Source organism: Atractosteus spatula, chromosome 16, assembly GCF_055471065.1.
Source record: "Atractosteus spatula isolate fAtrSpa1 chromosome 16, fAtrSpa1.hap1, whole genome shotgun sequence".
In the NCBI taxonomy this organism is placed as follows: domain Eukaryota; kingdom Metazoa; phylum Chordata; class Actinopteri; order Semionotiformes; family Lepisosteidae; genus Atractosteus; species Atractosteus spatula.
In genome coordinates, this window is record NC_142721.1 from 6,004,829 (window position 1) to 6,023,579 (window position 18,751).

The 18,751-nt window shown below is 36.5% G+C and overlaps 1 protein-coding gene across 3 annotated transcripts in view; it reads left to right on the forward strand.

The window, feature by feature from the left end:
- Nucleotides 1-748: 748 nt before the first annotated feature.
- LOC148819445 (tumor protein p53-inducible protein 11-like) overlaps nucleotides 749-18,751 on the forward strand; it is a 71,595-nt gene continuing 53,592 nt past the window's right edge. Inside the window, exons 1-2 of one of the 3 annotated variants that reach the window (XM_088935048.1) lie at nucleotides 770-804; nucleotides 1,472-1,524. The gene's annotated coding sequence lies outside the window, so the exon portion shown is untranslated. Of the gene's footprint in view, nucleotides 805-1,383; nucleotides 1,525-18,751 lie in introns of those variants that run through there. The other 2 variants (XM_088935049.1, XM_088935047.1) reach the window with 2 other exon arrangements.

Genomic DNA, 18,751 nt, shown 5'->3' on the forward strand with positions numbered 1-18,751 from the left:
CCTTTATACAATATTAACAGTTGCATGGCAAGTAAAAAAAAAGGTAATTTATCATCTTTCTAAAGATTTTGATAAGCTGAAGATTTTCTGTTACAGTAATGGTGATTCTAACCAAGCCAGTTAAAATATCCATAAACAATCTGAACAAGTAGGCAAGGAGAAGCTACCTTTCTGCTTAAAACCTTTCAGTTTCTAATCACCAAAGCGGAGGAAAGCAACAATGAATTTTCTTGTGAGCTGATTATCCCCTTCTATAAAAAAGACAATGGGCAACAAACAATCCCAAAATAATACTGGACAACAAATGTGGATAATGGTAATGTGCGTGCTGTGAGTCAATCCATTCCAAGTTATCAAGTATATTAATTATGATTTTAGTAGAAGTAACAGCCACGCACTGCAGCTTCTTCCTAATTCCCCATGCAGATACTGTATTTCCTGAGGAAGAGTGTCCGTCAGTGAAGGAAACTAAATATAATCTACCCCATATACAGTAGAATGCACAGTTTTAATGAGCAGCAATCCTATTTGAGCCTTCTTGAACAATTGTTTTTTAGAACGGCCTTGATAGCAATGACAGTTCCTACATGTTTAGTTCCCAAGGTACATTCTAAGATTTAAGATTCTGTTTTTGCAGCTGTGTTTCATTCATAAACTCAGAGTTATATGTTAGCTAAGTCCTGTGTAATAGACCTCTCTGGAATATGCTGCCTAACGTTACAGAACATAAGGGACAGAAATAAAAGGGCGTTGGAGCGCTGAAGACATATAAATGCATTGAAAAATGTTTGACAAAGGACGCCAGTAAGTCCATACTGTTTTCTGCACGTTTTATTGCTCGGCCAGTCTTATATAATATTAACAATACTGTCTTCGCGCTTTGCGTGAAAAAGGAAATGTACATTCTTACTCCGCTTCTGGGATCATGCTTTTCAACGAAAAATACAAATCGCGGCCTCATTATTGCAAAAAGAATAGTTATTCAGTGCAGTTCACTGTCAAATGTGTTATTGATAAACTGATAAACGATACAGCACGAAAACAGTTAATTTTTCTACTTAGCCTAATTGCTATTTTTGGCAAGATGCACCAACGGCCAAAATTAAAACAAAGTCTGTATAGTGCTGAGTGGTGCGTAAATGAGGTAAAGGAACTTTAAGAATGCGTATCATGGTGTGCATACTGTATGTACAATACTCAGTGGTTTCTATTTGCAAAAATGAGTTTGTTACTCTAAAGTGATGATTAGAAAATGCGAAATATAACATTCATGAATTAGAGAGAATGTATTGTCTTTGAAAAGTTCTAAGGACGTTGTATAGGCGACGAGTTACGGTAGTGGAGCGGTCTACTGTAGCTGTTTCATGTAAATTACGGTAAATGTGTGGGTTTTCTGTCGGATTCTCTGATGTGTTTGCTAAACCAAAGCAAAGCGATGTAAATATATGAGACTCAAGCCTTTCACTTACAGACCGAATACGAAGGAGATACAGAGAAGGCATTGGGATAGCGTGCTGTAAGCCTGTAAGTACACACTTTATCCGTTTTCAATCGTTATGCTTTTTGTAGGGTTGTGACAGTTTTTTAAAGATGATAGCAAGTATTTTTATAGGCATGGGTAGTTCCGCTGAAGAATCTGCTTTTGATGAGCTTGATAATATTCGATATAGTTTATTTATACTGATGGTAGTGCACCTGTGTACGTTATAGTTGTACAAACGTTTGTGCGAAATTTCACCCATTTTAGCCTTCACCTTCATCTGAATGCTTCAGAGAAAACGTTTCCCCCCCAAAAAAAATCATTCACTAAAGATGCAAGCATGGAACACGCTAAAAGTTGCCATTTATGTCGAGGCTGTTCCATTTGAAAACCTTGAAGATTGAATAGCAAATAAACGTACTTTGACGGAAAATAGGAGCGGACTTCAGATATTTTGCTTAAGGGGACGTTAATAGTTTTGAAATCTTGTAATACCATTAAGCTTTAGAGAGTCACTGGATTTTTTAAAAAATACGTCTGCTTCCTTAAAACGACTCTGCAATTTCAGACGGGAATTAGCTCTTCATCTGTTACACCTGAGCTACACAGGTTTACAAAACTTGGTTACTTAGTGTCGTGAGCGAATTTAATAACATGGGTTTGATTCGAATGCTCTATGAATGGCGCAAGCAGGCTTTTATCCCCCTTCTTGATAAATACCGATGTAGAAAGATTTGCGGACTTTCATTTCTGAACGTGCACACGATTCTCGGCTTTGGCTGTTCAAACCATGTAGGTTTATATCGTCCAGTCAGGCTATAGATTTGACTTTTTTAACACTTAAGAAATGTTCGTTGTTTGAAACGCTTGCCTTTTATCTGAAGTATATTCTTTCCCCGAGAAGAGACAACAGGTTTGAGATACGTTGCTGTTTACCGGTTCCAGTGTGTAAAGCAAAGGCTTGTAAAACGAAGAGTACGAAAACAGGAAACCGATTACAGCATTATATTTCACAACCCGTGAGTCTGTTCTTTTATTTAAAATAGTAGTTATTGATAGAGACACTTTGCAAGTTTGTGTTCCATAGTTTTGCGCATAATATTGTCTACGGTCTATATGTGATTTGCTCCTTTTGTGGTTGATCAGTGTACGCAAGATGCTTTTTTTGAAGGCTACTTCAAAGTGAAGACCGCATGTTTTTTTATTGCTTTCTTGTTTTCTTTCGCCCTTTATGATTATCAATGAACCAGAGTAATGCGTCAAGCGCTGGCTTCTAGACGGATTCATAATGAATTCACAGCCCATTATAAGCCCTGCACTTTATTTTATAGCTATGCATAATGTATCAGTCCGTAACCCCAGGTTATCTTTAAAACCTAATCTTTTAAAGAATTTGTATATGAATCCTGTGTGCACCCATTCAGCATGAAAAGTTTTAGAAGACCTTAAACCGACATCAAAACTGTTCTTGGTAATTCCAGTTGTTTCAAGGAACCTAGCTTTTGACACTCTGATATTACAGTTTAAGGAAACGTCTGACTCGGTGTACTAATTTATAACAAAAGCTAATTAGCCGATATTCGCGAACACGAGCCATTTGTAAATATGCTTACAGTAAGTTTAAATTGAGATGCGAATCGGATGTTCTTCAAACGTTGTTTTTTTTAAGCTGCATAGTTACTGTTTCATACAGTACGTGGCTGTTTGTGGTTAAAATATCGCATTTTAGGAAACAAAAATCTCATTTTTTGTCCACGTGTGTAAAGCAATGTGCACTCTGCTTGGTGGAAGCATATTGAACTCCATAGTTTTGGAAGACGAAACTGTAAATACAGGTATCAGTCTTCAGGTGCTATTTTTTTCTCAAGCTCAGGAATATCGTTTTTGTCCTTTCAGGTTGCCAGCTATTTCAAAAGTGTCATATGCATTGGGATAATTTGAACCTTTGCTTACAGATTGATTTGAGCAGGACTAAATCTTTTTTAGAGATCTTTTCAAATCCTTGTTCCCCTGTATTTGTGAAAGTATATCAACCGGTGAAGAACTTATTTGGCTTCCCTTCTTAACGGTAAAGATGCGTTTAAGAATTAGTGTATGTACAGAAATGTTATAGTCCATTTTTTAAAGACTGATAGAAATGGATTCTCCAACACAGAACCTTTTATTCTGCACAAAACCAAAGTTCTGAATTATGTTTTCATTGCTATCTGAACAAAATAACTTGGTGCTCATAGATCCATGTGTTTTCTGCACTGAAAAAGCAGAATGAATAATTCCTGTTTTCCCTTTTGATTTTTTTTAAAGGTGTAGTCCTAGTGTTACCTGTACTGCTGTATCATCTGGAAAAAACACATTTGTCAATATGAAGGATGTTATGTTGGTATGAGGGAGGTAATGACTTAATGTTGTGTGACACATACAGTATACTGGTAATCCTTCCTGTGTTTTGTGTTCTGTACTCTGAGGGTTTAGATAAAATGTACACAAAAAACAGAGTGCCAGATCTGATAAGCAATGAAACCTACAGTAAAGCACATGGGAAATGTGAAGTTTCCCACTGTAGGAAATGTGATAGTGCATACAATTAATATTTGTGTTTTGCTTTATACAAATATAGATCTAAATACACAATACTTTTAAAATATATGAACACATGCTGTGTAAAATATATACTTGAATTTGACCAAATGCTTTTCAAATACGATTAACCACATCCCTGTTTTAATGGTTTAAAGCAAGGATAAGTGCTAACAATATACTCAGAAATAGAGTGCAACAAATTTTATGTCAGTAGTAATACTGTTTTGTGTAGCATGTCAAGTCATCTCAAAGCCCCACACAAAGAAAAACAGCACTTCTGTATGACAACTTGCTAGAAATGCCTTACTAAAGAAATGTTTTTTAAAATGGCCTTTGAAGACAACATGGAAAGGCTCACACAGTCTCCGGCAGAACGTTCCACAATTTAGGTGTACATCCGTGTGAAGCCCTGTCCCCCAGTCTGACGTCTTGTCATGGGGACCCACCCCAAGTCGAAATTGTAAGAACTGTTAAGGTGGAGAGTAAAAGTGAGGTAGGAAGGAGTCTTGATTGAGCTGATTTAGTGATTTGGAGGTCAAGAGAAGGGTTTTGAAATTGGTTGTATATCAAGCTACCTAAGGAGCAGCATTGAAACAGAAAGTTGTGGAACCAAAATGCTTTCTTATAAAAGTAACAGTGTGCTAGCACGTAAGATCAATAGAAATATAATCTTTTTGCTTATTGAGTTGTGGCAGCACAGTTGAGGTTGAGTATGTTTTCCAGCTGCCTCAAATTCTTAGACAATGAAAGGTTGAGAAAACACTTCCCACAGGTCAGGCTGGGGGATATAGTTGTCTGCTCATGGCTGTAAGGACCATTTCAACAACCACAGACTCTCTTTGCAGACCCCACAAAAACTGGTTAACGAAAGGCTAGACCTTTCAGTCTCCTTTCCTCCTCTTTCTGCCATTTGTCTGCCTCCAGGGTATGATGTTTTTTCTGAAAGTGAGATCAGTTCTGTGTCTTTGTCTTGAGCTAGAACATGATGTCACTGCCTCGCATCTTAATGTTCTCTGTGATGGAGTGCATCCTTGAACCATTTCCTTTGGTCCTCATATCTCATTTCCTCATTAGCCTGCAGCCTGAATCTTTCTTTGAGGTAAGTTGGAAGACAATGTGTTACGGCTTTGCCAGCCCTAAAAACAATCTCATCTCGTTTTTGCTAAGAGCAGAACTTTAGGGGGTAGATAATTGAATATTTGTATATACTGTATACTGTACACACTACAGCAGCTGTCCACACAATGTGGAATTGCCACTTGTGTGTTTCTCATGTCTCAGCTTATGAAATCTCACATGAAGGATAATGAGGAAGAGTAGGCAGATGTTTCTGACCCAACCATCTTTGAGCCATTTTACAGTGGCCGGCAGTGCATCGCTGGGCAGGAGGTTCAGAGTCGATTGGAGGTGAGGCGTGTTCCTCACCTCCAGCACCACAGGCCTGCAAGCACCCAGGGAGCTTCAGAATCGCTTTGTCACCAGGGGCCAAGAGACCCATGGAAGATACTCTCATCTCAGCTTTGTTGGCAATTTGTGCATAGATATCAAGAGGATCCTGATCATAGCTGGCTATTGACATGACCCACACACCCACGATCCTGCAACACTTGGATCATGGAGTTCACCCTGTGCTTGGGAGAGCACCTCAGGAGCCCACGGTACCCAGATATGACCTTTATTCAGGACAGTCCTACAGTAGATGTTCCCTTCTCCAGAACAAGTCTCCTCTCTGACTTCCCTCTTCACAGCAAAGGTTTGTCCCCCCTTCTCTTATTTTTTTTTTTTAAATGTGTGAATTCTGTCAAGGTCAGAAGTTCTGTCTGTATTAATGTAGCTGACCCTTACAGTCTTAGATTTTAAAATGCGGCCACAGTGGGCAGTATACATTTGTATTCTAGTCTGCCGAATGTCCTGGGGAGCTTAATGTGAAAACATCCACCATATTGTGTGGAGCCATGGAGCTGAATGGTGATAATAACTGAGCATAATACTGGAGGGACCTGGAAAATGGCGGTTTTGTTTAGCCATGTGCCAGTGTCCTCAGAAAAACTGCATGTACTGTAACTTAGCAGCTAAGTGGAGAACAAGGACTTTAATTGCTTATATGAATATAAGCAGCAAATAAATTAAGGCAGTAGTTTGTTCAGTTAAAGGAACTATGGGCATCGAGGTCTGAATGGTTTTGAGAATTTGGTACCACATGATCTCTAAATTGGTCAGCACAGTGGAGCAATGGTTAGCATTGCTGTCTAGTGGCGCTGGGGTCCTGGGTCTGATTCCTGGGTTGCTGTCTGCGTGGAGTTAACATGTCCTTCCCTTGTTCATATGGTTTTCCTCCCATAGTCCAAACACATACTGTACTGGTAGGTTAATTTGACTTCTGGGAAAAATAGTGCGTGTGTGCCCGTGTGTGCCCTGCCTGTGCCCTGCGATGGACTGGTCTGTGTGATCCAGGGTCTGTCATGCTTTGTTCCTGTTGTGTGTTGAGATAGGCTCCAGCTCCCCTACAAACCTGCACTGGATAAAGTGGTTAGAAAATTGATTAATTGCAAAAAATAACCAGTTTAATAGATTAGAGTAATAATGTACCAGGTCTTTAGATATTAATGATTTAATGGCAACCTATAAAACCTGCTGTGTACGACATTTCTGGAAGCAGGGTTAGAGACAAATTCAAATTATTTAATTTATTGCAGAATTGTAATGCTGCACGTATGACCAGATTCTGAGGTATTTACTGATAACTGGTAGCATTATGGAAGTCACTGCTTTAAATCAAGAAAAATCTATCCTGTATTTGTCTAACAAATAAAATAATTCTGTTAATTACTTAATTTACTGCTCAGCTGAAAGGAAAATAAAGGCCTCTTAGAACAGAGACCTCTTCTATAACCTGTACAGCTCAGAAGAGGACAGAAAGAAGATTATTGGCTTGTCCATTATTTTGATGTTTTCTTTGATAGTAGAGTTTATCAGACCTGACATTCTTCTCGTCAATACTGCTGACTAGTTTAGCCTAAAAGCATACAGTTGTTGCACAAATGCCCTGAAATAGTGATAATTCTATTAAATATTTTGATTTCAGTCTTCGCTGTTACTTTTACCATGAAAAGACTAAATGAAATATTTATTCTCCGTATATTATTTGTTAAACAAATCTTATTAATTTGGTCCTGATGTTACAGATGACTACAGAAACTGGCCCTGTTTTTGCTGGATGCTCAGGTTATTGTTCCCTAAAATGCATTATTTATATTTTATTTTCCTGACAAAATGCAATGTTCCAGAAGAAGTCTGTGAACAGAATAATAAATCTTGTAACTGCTGTATTGATCTGAAAGGTTGCCCTGCTGTTTTAGATACTGGAAAATATCATCGACGAACAGAGACACTGCCTATGCAGTATGACTGCTGGATAAGTGCAGGGCTCTTCATGTATTCTCACTGGACCCAGTGCTTTGTCTTGACAGATGGCTCTGCAGAGTTCTTGGAAGTGTGCTGTGACTATATTGTTTTGCACCTAATTTAAAAGAGATGGCTGTCACCCTTGACTGGAAGAGATGTGAAATTAGTACTACTGCCTGGAGGGTTTTACTTTGAGACCACTTGTTTCCAAAGAAAAACACTCTTGTAATTGCTGCGACTTCATGTAATCTGCTAAACCCAGTTTAATTGTTTCTGTTTTGTTCATGGTCAATAGTGATGGAGGGAAGGTGATGGAACAGTATATTGGGATACAATATGTTTTTAGAAGGTATAGTGCTAATGATATTTTCTGTCATATCATGAAAATATATCTAGTAGACTATGATTCATCTTAAACCAGAGTATTGAAATACAGTATATCTTATCAGTGTCTTAGATATCAATGTTTCATTTCCAATAATCTATATTTATTCCACTGTCTATCATTGTATATTTAAGTTTAAAATATGCAGTGATTTGAGGGTTGCAAAATCAATGAGTGATCATTGGGCTTTCAGGTCTTAGAGTACAAGGAAAGAGAGACGAGCTGTTTTTCATTGTTACATTGGTGATCTCTGAACTTTAATGACCATCTTGTATCTTGAGCAATAATTAGCAAAGTACTTTCCCTCCTAATCCAAGAACTAAATACATTTTGTGGCTTAAAGTAGGAGACCTCTGGAGTTTCTTTCAGTGATTGAAAGCATTCCCACAAAGTTCTTTCCCAATAATCTAATGCACCTTTATTTAATATTAATGAAGTAGGTACATTTTATGCCGAATAATAAAAAAGTCTTCTGTGTACTGTGCTCATGATGGAATCCATTAAGAGTTTTTGTAGTAATGTACTGTGTACATTTTCAGAAAAGGTTTTATCAAGGCAATTTTAATTCCAGTTATTCCACTTGCCAGCAAACAGGTTATAATTAAAAAGTTATCACTAAACAGGTGACTAAAGACATCCTTCCGAAACCACATTGGAATGGGATCTAAACCATACTAACTGATCTGTTTTATAATCATGATAAGATCTTCTGCAACAATATTGACACTTTGGTTGACTGCTTTCATGCTTCTAGGTTTATTATTTCTCTGTGGATGAATTCATTAATTATTTCTAGTTCACATGGCACAGGCACTGCATGTCTGATGCATTGCTTTCAGGATTTAAGGGGTGTTGTCTTGGGGGTCCTTAGAGAAGACACAGCAGGTTGTGATGGATTCTCGCAGTTAAAGCAGATGGTGGCCTACTTATTGTTATTATTTTTTAATCAGTAATCTATCATGAGAAATGTCTCTATGAATAAAGTACCCCATATTCATCCTCCAGTTTGTCCTGTTTTTCACAGTTGAACCGATACGTACTGTATGGAGGTTTGCGAATTACATGGACAGGACTACATCATAGGGGGACTTCCTTTCACTAAATGAAATCTTCATCCAGAGTGGCTTTTTTATGTTTTTTGAATTTTTCTATAATGGGAAGTTTTGTGTTTGATAAACCCTGCCTTAAAAAGAAGCGTGTGCACTTCAATTTCAATTTTCTGCATAGCTATTGACAGAGAGGGAGAAAAAAATAATTAGATGAATTGTATTAAAATAAACAATCTGGCATAAGGTTGAAATTTTGTGCAGTTTTAACAGTATACAGTTAAATATTGTATACTGTGAAGAGAAAACATGCGTACACATACGTCTTCAAAGGGAGGCAGCCAGTGAAAAGTTATACGCTCTTGACATTCTCTCGAAAAAGTTCAGAAAATAATTGGAAAATGTGTGTTTGGAGCATGGCTGTTCATTTTGGTATTGCTGCTGATTTTCTGGGACCAGCAGCTACCTCGATGTTTTCGCTGTAAAAATCTCTCCATGGATGGTATTAGCTACTCACAGCGTCGAAGGAGTGTTTATGGAAATCTTTGTGAGTGCGCTGAACATGATTTAAAGTTCAAGGAGGTTGTTTTGTAGGTTTATATGCAGTAGGTGAGAGAGTATGTAATCTGCTGCTGTTTCTCTCTTTTAAAACTGACGTGAACATGTAATGCCAAAATGGAGTGATATCATAGGAGTGACAGCTAGTTAGATTTTGAAAGAAATTTATCAGACAGTGTAAAAGAGTCTTACACGTGTAATGTGTTTCCAAAAGGCAGATCAGCATTTCGACATCGTGATGCTCTCACTTCAGTTTCAAACTTCGAAGAGAATGAAGTGTCTTCAATATAGCTCTTATGCTTCTTGCTCTGTGGTATACACTATGTAATTTGCCCTAATATCATTACAGTTGATTGCTGATTATGAAGAACTGTAAAAGGGGGTATTTACATGCCTGATTCCTTCAATTAAAGAACCTTAACCATACAAATGTCCATTGGGTTGGCATGTGTTCCAAAACCCCAAAAGAGTCCATAGCCTTGATCAGAACTGTCTTTTGTAACTCACTGGCCATCAGTGGCTGCTTGAATGTTTAAAAAAAGAAACACTTTAATCTGCAGTTTGCAGTTGTCAGCACATAGTGGTTTGGCAGTGCAAGATTAAATTGCTTATCTGTGATGGGGGTTTCTTCTAAAATCAGAAACATTGAGCATTTGCATTCTATTTATCATATTGAATGTATTGGCCATTTTGTGTGGGTTGATATGGTCCTTTTGTATAGAAGGAAAAGTTAAAGTACAATAAATCAGAATGAATGAAGGTCTTTGTTGCTGCCATCTGATCTTGAAATTGTATGATTGCTGGAGTAGTGAATGGGATTTGGTTGGATTTGAACATTATTTTAAAACAGGCCAGACTTTCTTTTCTGTGATGGTAGTTTATGGCCTCTCAAACAATATCCATACATGGTCCTGTAATGGGGCAAAACAACCTGCAATAAAACATTTCCACACCAAGTTAGTGTTATAACGTTCAAGAAGAGTGCCTTTCCTTATTTAAGTCAGTAATCTCCGCCTCTTTTCTTTCTGCTCTGTTGAAGTCTCATTGTCTTAAATTTAAGCCCTTATTTTGTTTTGCATTTTTTGTTAATCCTGTATGAAATAAACATTGTACAATAACAAGTGCATGATAGTCTCAGAAAAATGAATAGTTTAAAAATATTTTGGTATTGTTTAATGGAAAAAAATAAGACTAGAAGTTGAAAAATAATTAATTGAAAGCTATGTATGAAATACAAGAAAATATTTTTTGTAAATGTGATCATGACATGATTACTGTATAAAGTCCAGAATCTTTAAATCGGGGAAAAAAATCCTTTGTAAATCTTTTTATCTTTGTAAAATTACAAATTGCCCTTCAGTTAAATATGCTGTTACAATGGATTTTCCCATTGTTATGACTTTCATACATGACTGCTGACTTTCAAAGACAAGGTACATGTCATGTAGCTCCTGAATTCAGTGTAATCTAAATAAGAATAAGGTAGACATAGTTCTCCAAATGTATTTCCACTGATGAAATAAGAAGGGCAAACATCAAGGAAGTCTAGAAAATTATAGTACCCTCCAGATTTATTAAATCACTTGATGAAATAGGAACAAAATGCTATGATGTTTAAAGTATAACACTATTAGAATTTATAATTAAGATTATTGAGACAATTTATCCAATTTGGTCCTCATTCTGCTAAATGGTGTGTTTTGTTCCTGTTTCTTTGGGTGCATGATTAAATCTGGAGGAAACTGTAAATGTGATGAGGAACTGGTGATGCCCAAAAAAGGTCATTGAACGCCTTTCACTGTCTGACTACATTGCATGGCCTCTTCCAATAAGTACATAAATAAAGATGTTTTGTTCCTCTTTCTCTGGGATTATGATTAAACCTGGAGGACACTGTAAATGTCTCATCTTGTGTCCTGTGCTCCCAGATATAAGTTACCATGCCTCCTACCAGACACAAGGTAAGGAAGGATGCTCTCTTTCACTTAAAGAACCTTAATATTTTTAATTGTTCATTTAAAAATATCACACTAATATTTACCAAAGATGTAAGGAGGTCACTGTCTGACTGGGATTCCCTCAGTGGCAGCCAGACACCACCATGGTAGTGTTTGGATTAGCTGGCCAGCACTCTTGGCTTGCTGACAATCGGTGACTCCTGTGATGGAAACAGGTGCCTTCAGGCTTGCAGTAATGTAAGGAAAAGATGTAATAGTCCTCTATACAAGATCCCCAGTGTCAGGCACTGGGGATCTTGTAGCTACACTGAAGTGAGGAGGTGAATGACTGAAGAAGGCGGGTATAAAATCAGATCAGAATTTTCTGTGGGTGTCGTTCTCATAGAGTTAAAACAATGGACAAATGCATTTTGGGTGAGTATAAAGTCTATATATAAAGTAAAAAGGAACTGGCAATCCCAGAAATGGTTATTGAACGCCTTCCATTGTCTGACTAAATTACATGACCTCTTGCAATAAATACTGACTAGAGGGAACTTTATTCTGCATAAATACGTAGGGAAAAATTATTGAAGATCTTCATGTAGCTCACACTTAAACATGTACCAATGACAGTAATAGCTAAAAGCAAATGAAACTTTGGTGTGCTTTCTCTTAGGTTAGGTAACCTGTTTTTGTCTGTAAAACATTCCTGATTTGTTTTAGTACCATACCCCAAGGAAGCCATTTCCAAAATTCATGACTTAAGAATACCATGGTCCTACTGTATATTAAAGAATATGTGCAAACAGTTGTTTTGATATGTTAGCACATATTCCCAAAAAGATCTTTCAAGGATATTGGCACTATAATAAAGAAAGTTTTTTTATTGCTGCATTATGAGATGATCAGTTCTTTCCAGTGTGTCTATAATGCCTCATGCCTCCAGAAATGAAGAACTGACCTTTTGGAGTGGGTTAGTCCCTGACCAAATTACTTTATAGCAGCCTCTTTCTGTAACTCTTTTCTGTTGTGCAGTTGTTCTCTGAATTATTCACCACTGCTTTTCTTCTGCCTGTTATTGGCCAATCTTACTGATTCCTCCTTCAAAGTATATATGTTTTATAAATAAAAAATGCTTGTCAGAGCTGAAGAAAAGAATGGGCTGCCAAATAAAACCAAGGCTACTTATCCCCTAATATTACTACATGTATTTCCAAAGACCACTTTTTTAATACGCTTCCTGGAATTTGTTTTTTTCTCTCCCCGATTTGCTGGCTAAAATGTCAAACAGAAATTGAACCAGGAATGACAATTCCTGCTATGTAACAGAATGTATCTACAGCAATGGTTTATTTAAAATCAATGTAATTTGCATTGCTAGAAACCATCTCAAAGATCTAAGAAAGCTGTTGTACTCGTCTTGCTCATTTATTTGCAAAGATAAATTAAAATGTGAGATACGTTTAAAAAAAAAAGAAATGTATGCTTTCTCCCCTGTATCCTGTCTTTTATGGAACATAGGATGGGAGTAGTTATTCAATTCTAATGATACTTTGTGGAAAACTGAAGCCATACACACAATAGTACATTGTGTGTGTTGGACATTTTTAGACATGACGTTATATGTCCACTAGTAAAGAGGACCTTTCTTTTCAATATACTGTAAATTCCCTTTCACATTCGCAAACGATATGCACAGTATATTCATTGTGATAGGATTGTCATGCCGATTTCTTTCTGAAGTCAAACAAAATTATTTTAGGCTTCTTTTTTATTACATTTTAAACTCAACCTAATCATACACATAGTACAACAAAATGAAATGATTCTTCCTCTGAATTGCTTCTTGCATAATACTGTATATTCCTGAGGGCTTTTCTGTAAGGATGGCAGGGTTGCATGTTATGCTGTGCACTGTGAAATAACATTAAAGAAGCAATCATAGACATCCAAAGGCATTTTTGAGTGCAAACACTAAGTTCAGCAAGGTTAAATTACTACAGTAAAGAATTCATGCATAACATCTCAAACGATTATTCCCGGACAGGCTGAAAGGTTTATTTGTAAGATTTTGGACCATAACCCTTGAGTATTTTAAAATCCAGTGGTGAACTCATTTATCCCCATAGATGTTGCATTTTAAAAAGCTTTTATTCTAATGCTAGTTGCAGATTTTGTCAGGGGCTTTCCCTGCCTCCCCATTAATTTTTAATCGTATTGATCAAAACGAAGTATCTGGGAGAGACTATTATTTTTACCTCATATGAGCATGTTTATTCCTCTTAGGAAATAGGAAATGTAAAAATAAACCTGTACATACTGTATGTGTAGTATACTGTGATAATGTTATGCTGTTGGTTTGTGCAATGTGGTGTTCTGATTGCTTTAAGATTCCTGTTTCACGTTCTTAATACTTTGCTGTTTTCAGAGAAAGACTGATTGCTACTGCAAACTGCACTGCAAATTTTCGAACTGTATTGGTTATTGACTTACTGTATGATATGTTGCAGAATGCTCGTAGGGTTAGCACTTTGATGTACTATAACTGTTGCAACTCGAACAATGATGCTCTTGAAGAACCATTGTTAATATACAGCATATGGTTGCTTATTCCTGATTTAAGGCTGTTTTGTCTTTCTTTTGTAAGCTGTTCCTCGGTTTGGCAGTATTAAAGGCCTGCTTTGTAAACCAGAAGGTGCCTGTCCTTTAGAGTATAGTTCCCCTGTCTGTTTCTCCAGCAGGGAAATGTGCAGTATGTCTATGTTGAGTATGAAAAGCTTGCTTCATGTCTGTCTGAGAGAACGATACAAATCGTTCCCATTCTCAGACAGCATTGACAGTATTCTTCATTCCTTATTGTATTTTGAATTTACCTACTCATAGTAAACACCATGACCATTGCTTTTTACTTTTAATTGTAAACATAAATTATGCCAATGGTAATATTTTGTGTGGCTAAATGGTATGAACAGCCACAAAGTCACATACTGTAAGGTGGTTTTATAAAAATGCAGTTAATGCAGTTAATGCACTTAAGCAATTAACAGACCAAATTAAAAGGGATGAATGTGCTCCCATTTTCCCAGTGGATTTAAACTTTGACACTTAGATTTCTGTGGCAATTAAAGAGCAGTTAATTCATTTCCGATGCATACTGTCTCGTAACAGTTTAATTAAAATGCTGTTACTTCTGTCTAGAAATACTCATTATCTTGTCGTGCACTTAACATAACAACCAATCCCACACACTCTGGGTTTTACTCATTTCTAAATGTAATTAAAAGTTTTTAGAATTTCATGATAATAATTGGCACAGGATAACCCAAGAATGCCCTTTAAGAAACAAGAGCAACCTACTGTATATAATCCCATGTTACTGCATGAAGCAGTAGTTAAAACATTTAGATTTGTATCTTTAATTTTATCATGGCTTTTTCCTAACTGAATGTCTAGTTATGTGTACTCTGTGGATTTTTTTTCTCTTGAGGATTAAAACATTATCTTTAAATTGCCTTGCTGAACAAACGTTCCAGTAAAAACACAATGAACTACATAGACCCAGTTTCGCTGAGTGCAGTTTTCCAGTTAAGTGCGCCTACAGTACAAGAACAGTTTAATGTGGTATCTGACTCCCTTCCTTATATGGAGAGAAGTTTGCTAAAAAATAACCTTGCACATGTTTTGATCTTGTTCATGTTGGTTATACACAATTGCAGTCCTTAATGGGCTGAACGTCTTGACCAAGCACAGTGTAAAGAAGTAATATCAGGCTAACAAATAGACAGTTTAGTGCTCTGGCACTCAATGGTGGAGTATTGTGCAGCAAAACGTAAATGACACAGACATTTTTCCCTCCCTCATTTCATCATGCGTACCCTTAAGGAATCATTTTTATGACTAAATGAATTAGAATTTGTCATCATAATAGCAGAAAAAGCAAAAGAGAAACCCTAAAGACAATTTTAGACAAAAATGCAATAAACTACATGATTTCCCTATGTGTTGCTCTGTGTCTTGCTTCCCAAAGGCTTTTATGAAAGTATACTGGGAAGGTATTCCTATAAAGTTAGTTTTGCGTTTGTTCAATATCCCATTGAATACCACATTAACATTTATGGTACATCATAAAGTGAATTAAAGGTTTGATAAAACCAAAAGATTTGTTTGTTTCTGAGTAGTGAGCTACAATAATATGTTTTTGGATGTATGCTGAGCAGAAGGCATATGCTTTTGTTATCACTCATTCCATAGTGCTTACTATTCTGTTCTTTAATGCAAATCAATACTTTTGAAGTGCAATAATGAAAATACATTTCCTGCCTAGTTCTGTTGTTTAGCCTTTATCCACAAAATATGTGCTATTAAAGATCTGTATTTCTCGTTGTTCATTATGCTAAGTAATCAGTCCTTCTTATATATCTAACAAACATTCATTCTCACTAGCTTGCTGTGATGTGTGCCGTCTGTGAATTTGTGAGGCAGATTAGGTTGCTTTTTAATGTGGCTGTTTGATTTTTAGCTATTAATGTGTTTGTGTTTGATGGTCTGCCAGAATGACTTTCAGCAAAAGCTTGTCATTTGTTCTTTATTTCTAGATAAGTTTATTTCATGAAAGACTAAGTGATGGATTTGTTTTTAAATTTAGCAAGTTTAAGCCTCAGTATAGCACATTTGCACTAAATATATGGAAAGTACCAACCTATTTTTGTTACTCCTAAAATATTTTAAATACTAAGATGAGGGGACTAAATTGTTATAAAGAGAAATAATTAAGTTTATAGAGTTCTCCAAAATTAGATGCAAAGTTATTCAGAAACTGATTAATGTTTCTTCACTGTGTAATCCACCTTTTGGTCCTCTGTTGTATTTAACTTCTTAGAGTAGCAATTTATTTTTCTTTCAAACATTTGACATTTTACAATCTTATCTTCATCACAATATATCATATCTCGGTTTTGGTTGTAAATATTGTTCTTATCTTCCCACACAAATTCACAGGTATGTATTGCCATCAGTCTGTTCATAGTATCCGCCTCTGTGCTCACACCCAACAGAAAACACTGTAAATCCTAGTCCTGGTGAAGAGTCGTGATCCCTAATTCCAGATTCTGTCGGGTTATTCCTATGAAATTCTTAGGATTTCTAAGACCGAAAACTTGTTCTGCATACTGTATATGCAGAATTGATGATACACACCTAGTGAGACACCTAGTGCAAATTTACCTTAAGCTCTTCAGGACCATTTGAAAACTGGTGCCAGTCTAGCCCATTGGAAATTAAATGTGACCAAGACTAAAGAGCTTCTCTTCAGTGTTTAAACTGACTGTGTGTACAGATGGCTTATAACAGCCTTGTTGAGAGTGTCTTTGTATTTAATATGACAGTTTGCTATGAACATCTGGGGTTGAAAGGCAAAATCTATCTATATAGAATCGTGAGAATGGCAGGAAACATAAATGAGAAACAGCAGACCCAGGCTGGTGATTTATACCACAATTCAGCAGCATAACCTATCCCACCCATCCATCAGGGACATGGTTTAGGGGACTAAAGTTCCCTGTGTAAAAACTACTGAAGGAAGGTAATTAAATGGATTCTCCCTACTTCACCCAATTTATGTGCTGATTTATCTGTCATGTGCTGTAATGATTTTATGCATCTGTTTGTGATTTTATGTGACTATTTTGTGATTTTAATGTTTTCCTTTGTGTGCACCTAATGTTTAAAGTACTTCTTAGGGAGAACCAAAGACGCATCTCCTCAAGAGCGGAAATTAAGCACTTCATCTAGCTATATGGTGCTTTTTTGTGGTGTGTTGAGTGCTGTTATAGGTTGAAAGTTGATTGAATCTCTGTAGGAGCTAAGCATTATGAATTAGTTTGTTGTAGTAATTTGCATGCTCAGCAGGGATGTTTTCACATGAGATGTCTTAGTAGTTCTCTTGACTTTACAAGCCAAGGCCATGCCAAATGTTCTGTATGCACACCTGTAAAGAACGATATACAGTTATTCCCCTCAGAGCTGTTTTCCTCTGTAAGCTATCTTCAGGTTGGCATACTAGAATCCTGCCTCTTGTTGTCTTGTGGCTGACAGATCTCCACTAGAAAAAACACATATGTTCATTCATATAATTCATGATTATTTTGATTCCAGAATGTTTTGCAAAAGGAGGAGATAGCAGTACTCTGTGCATTGAGTGCAGAACAGTGGTAAAATAGAACATTTGGACATTTGGCAATATGAAGGAAATAATGGCTAATAAACAATGAGTAATTTGTAAAATGAGAGAAAAAAAGTCTGGATTGCAGAATATTTCCAATCCATTAAATACCCCTCTTCAAGTGTGCAGTAATCCATCTCTTCCCTGGACAGGCCAGTGTCCTCTAGCAAAACGTTTAGATTTTTTTTTGAAAGACTAGATCTTAAAGAATAAATATGTAAGGCATTATGGTGGCAGTAAAGGAGTCTTGTTAATTAAAATTTATGTGATACATATATATTTATACGGGTGCCATAATAAAAGTGTTGAAGCTGCAAGGGATAGCGTTGACAAGTGTTTCATTTCAGAATTGCTGTCATAGGAGCGGTCCAATTTGAAAGTCTTATTTTTGTCTTTGAAATATGTGCAGGTGATAAAATTACATTAAGCACAGAGTTCATAAATAAGTGTGTTAAAAAATCCAGATAAGATGTCTAATATAAACAGAACTTCTATCTCAATAACAAGCTGTGTTAACAGAATTTTCATTCATTATTCAATCATATTTTATGTACTTTTTTTCAAGTTGGCAGTCAATTCTTGTTCAAGACTCAAAGAATTCTTTGGGTTTGCGAATGTGTGTAGTAACGTAAGGATCCAGATCTTCTGGGTTGACATTATTCTTTAAGACAGCGCCTTTCTGAACGCAGTCATTTGCCCTAATAGTTACCTATCTGCTTATTATCATCCGCTGCAGCATTTTGCAAATTACTTTTACACCAGAAACAAGCAGCATACTAGACTTTCTTCAGCAGCGAAAGAGGAGATATTAAATCTGAGTGGGATGTGAATGAAACGAAAACATCAGTCCCGTTTTTAACTAAATGAGATTTTAATTGTTACATCAATCCGCACCTGACATTTAGGACCTGGTGATGGCAAATTCATTATGCCTTTTGAGTGCCATCATGAATTTGGCCAGCAGGGTACCAGTGAGAATTTATTTGCATCGTATTTCAGCCACGGTCTCTGACAGGGAAAGGAAGTAAATCAATGGAGTCTGAAAGCTGATGTGCTTACTGAAGCCTTTTCATGGGCACAATATGGAATTGTAGTATACAGTATTTTTAATGGAGGTATAATAGATTACTAAAAGCT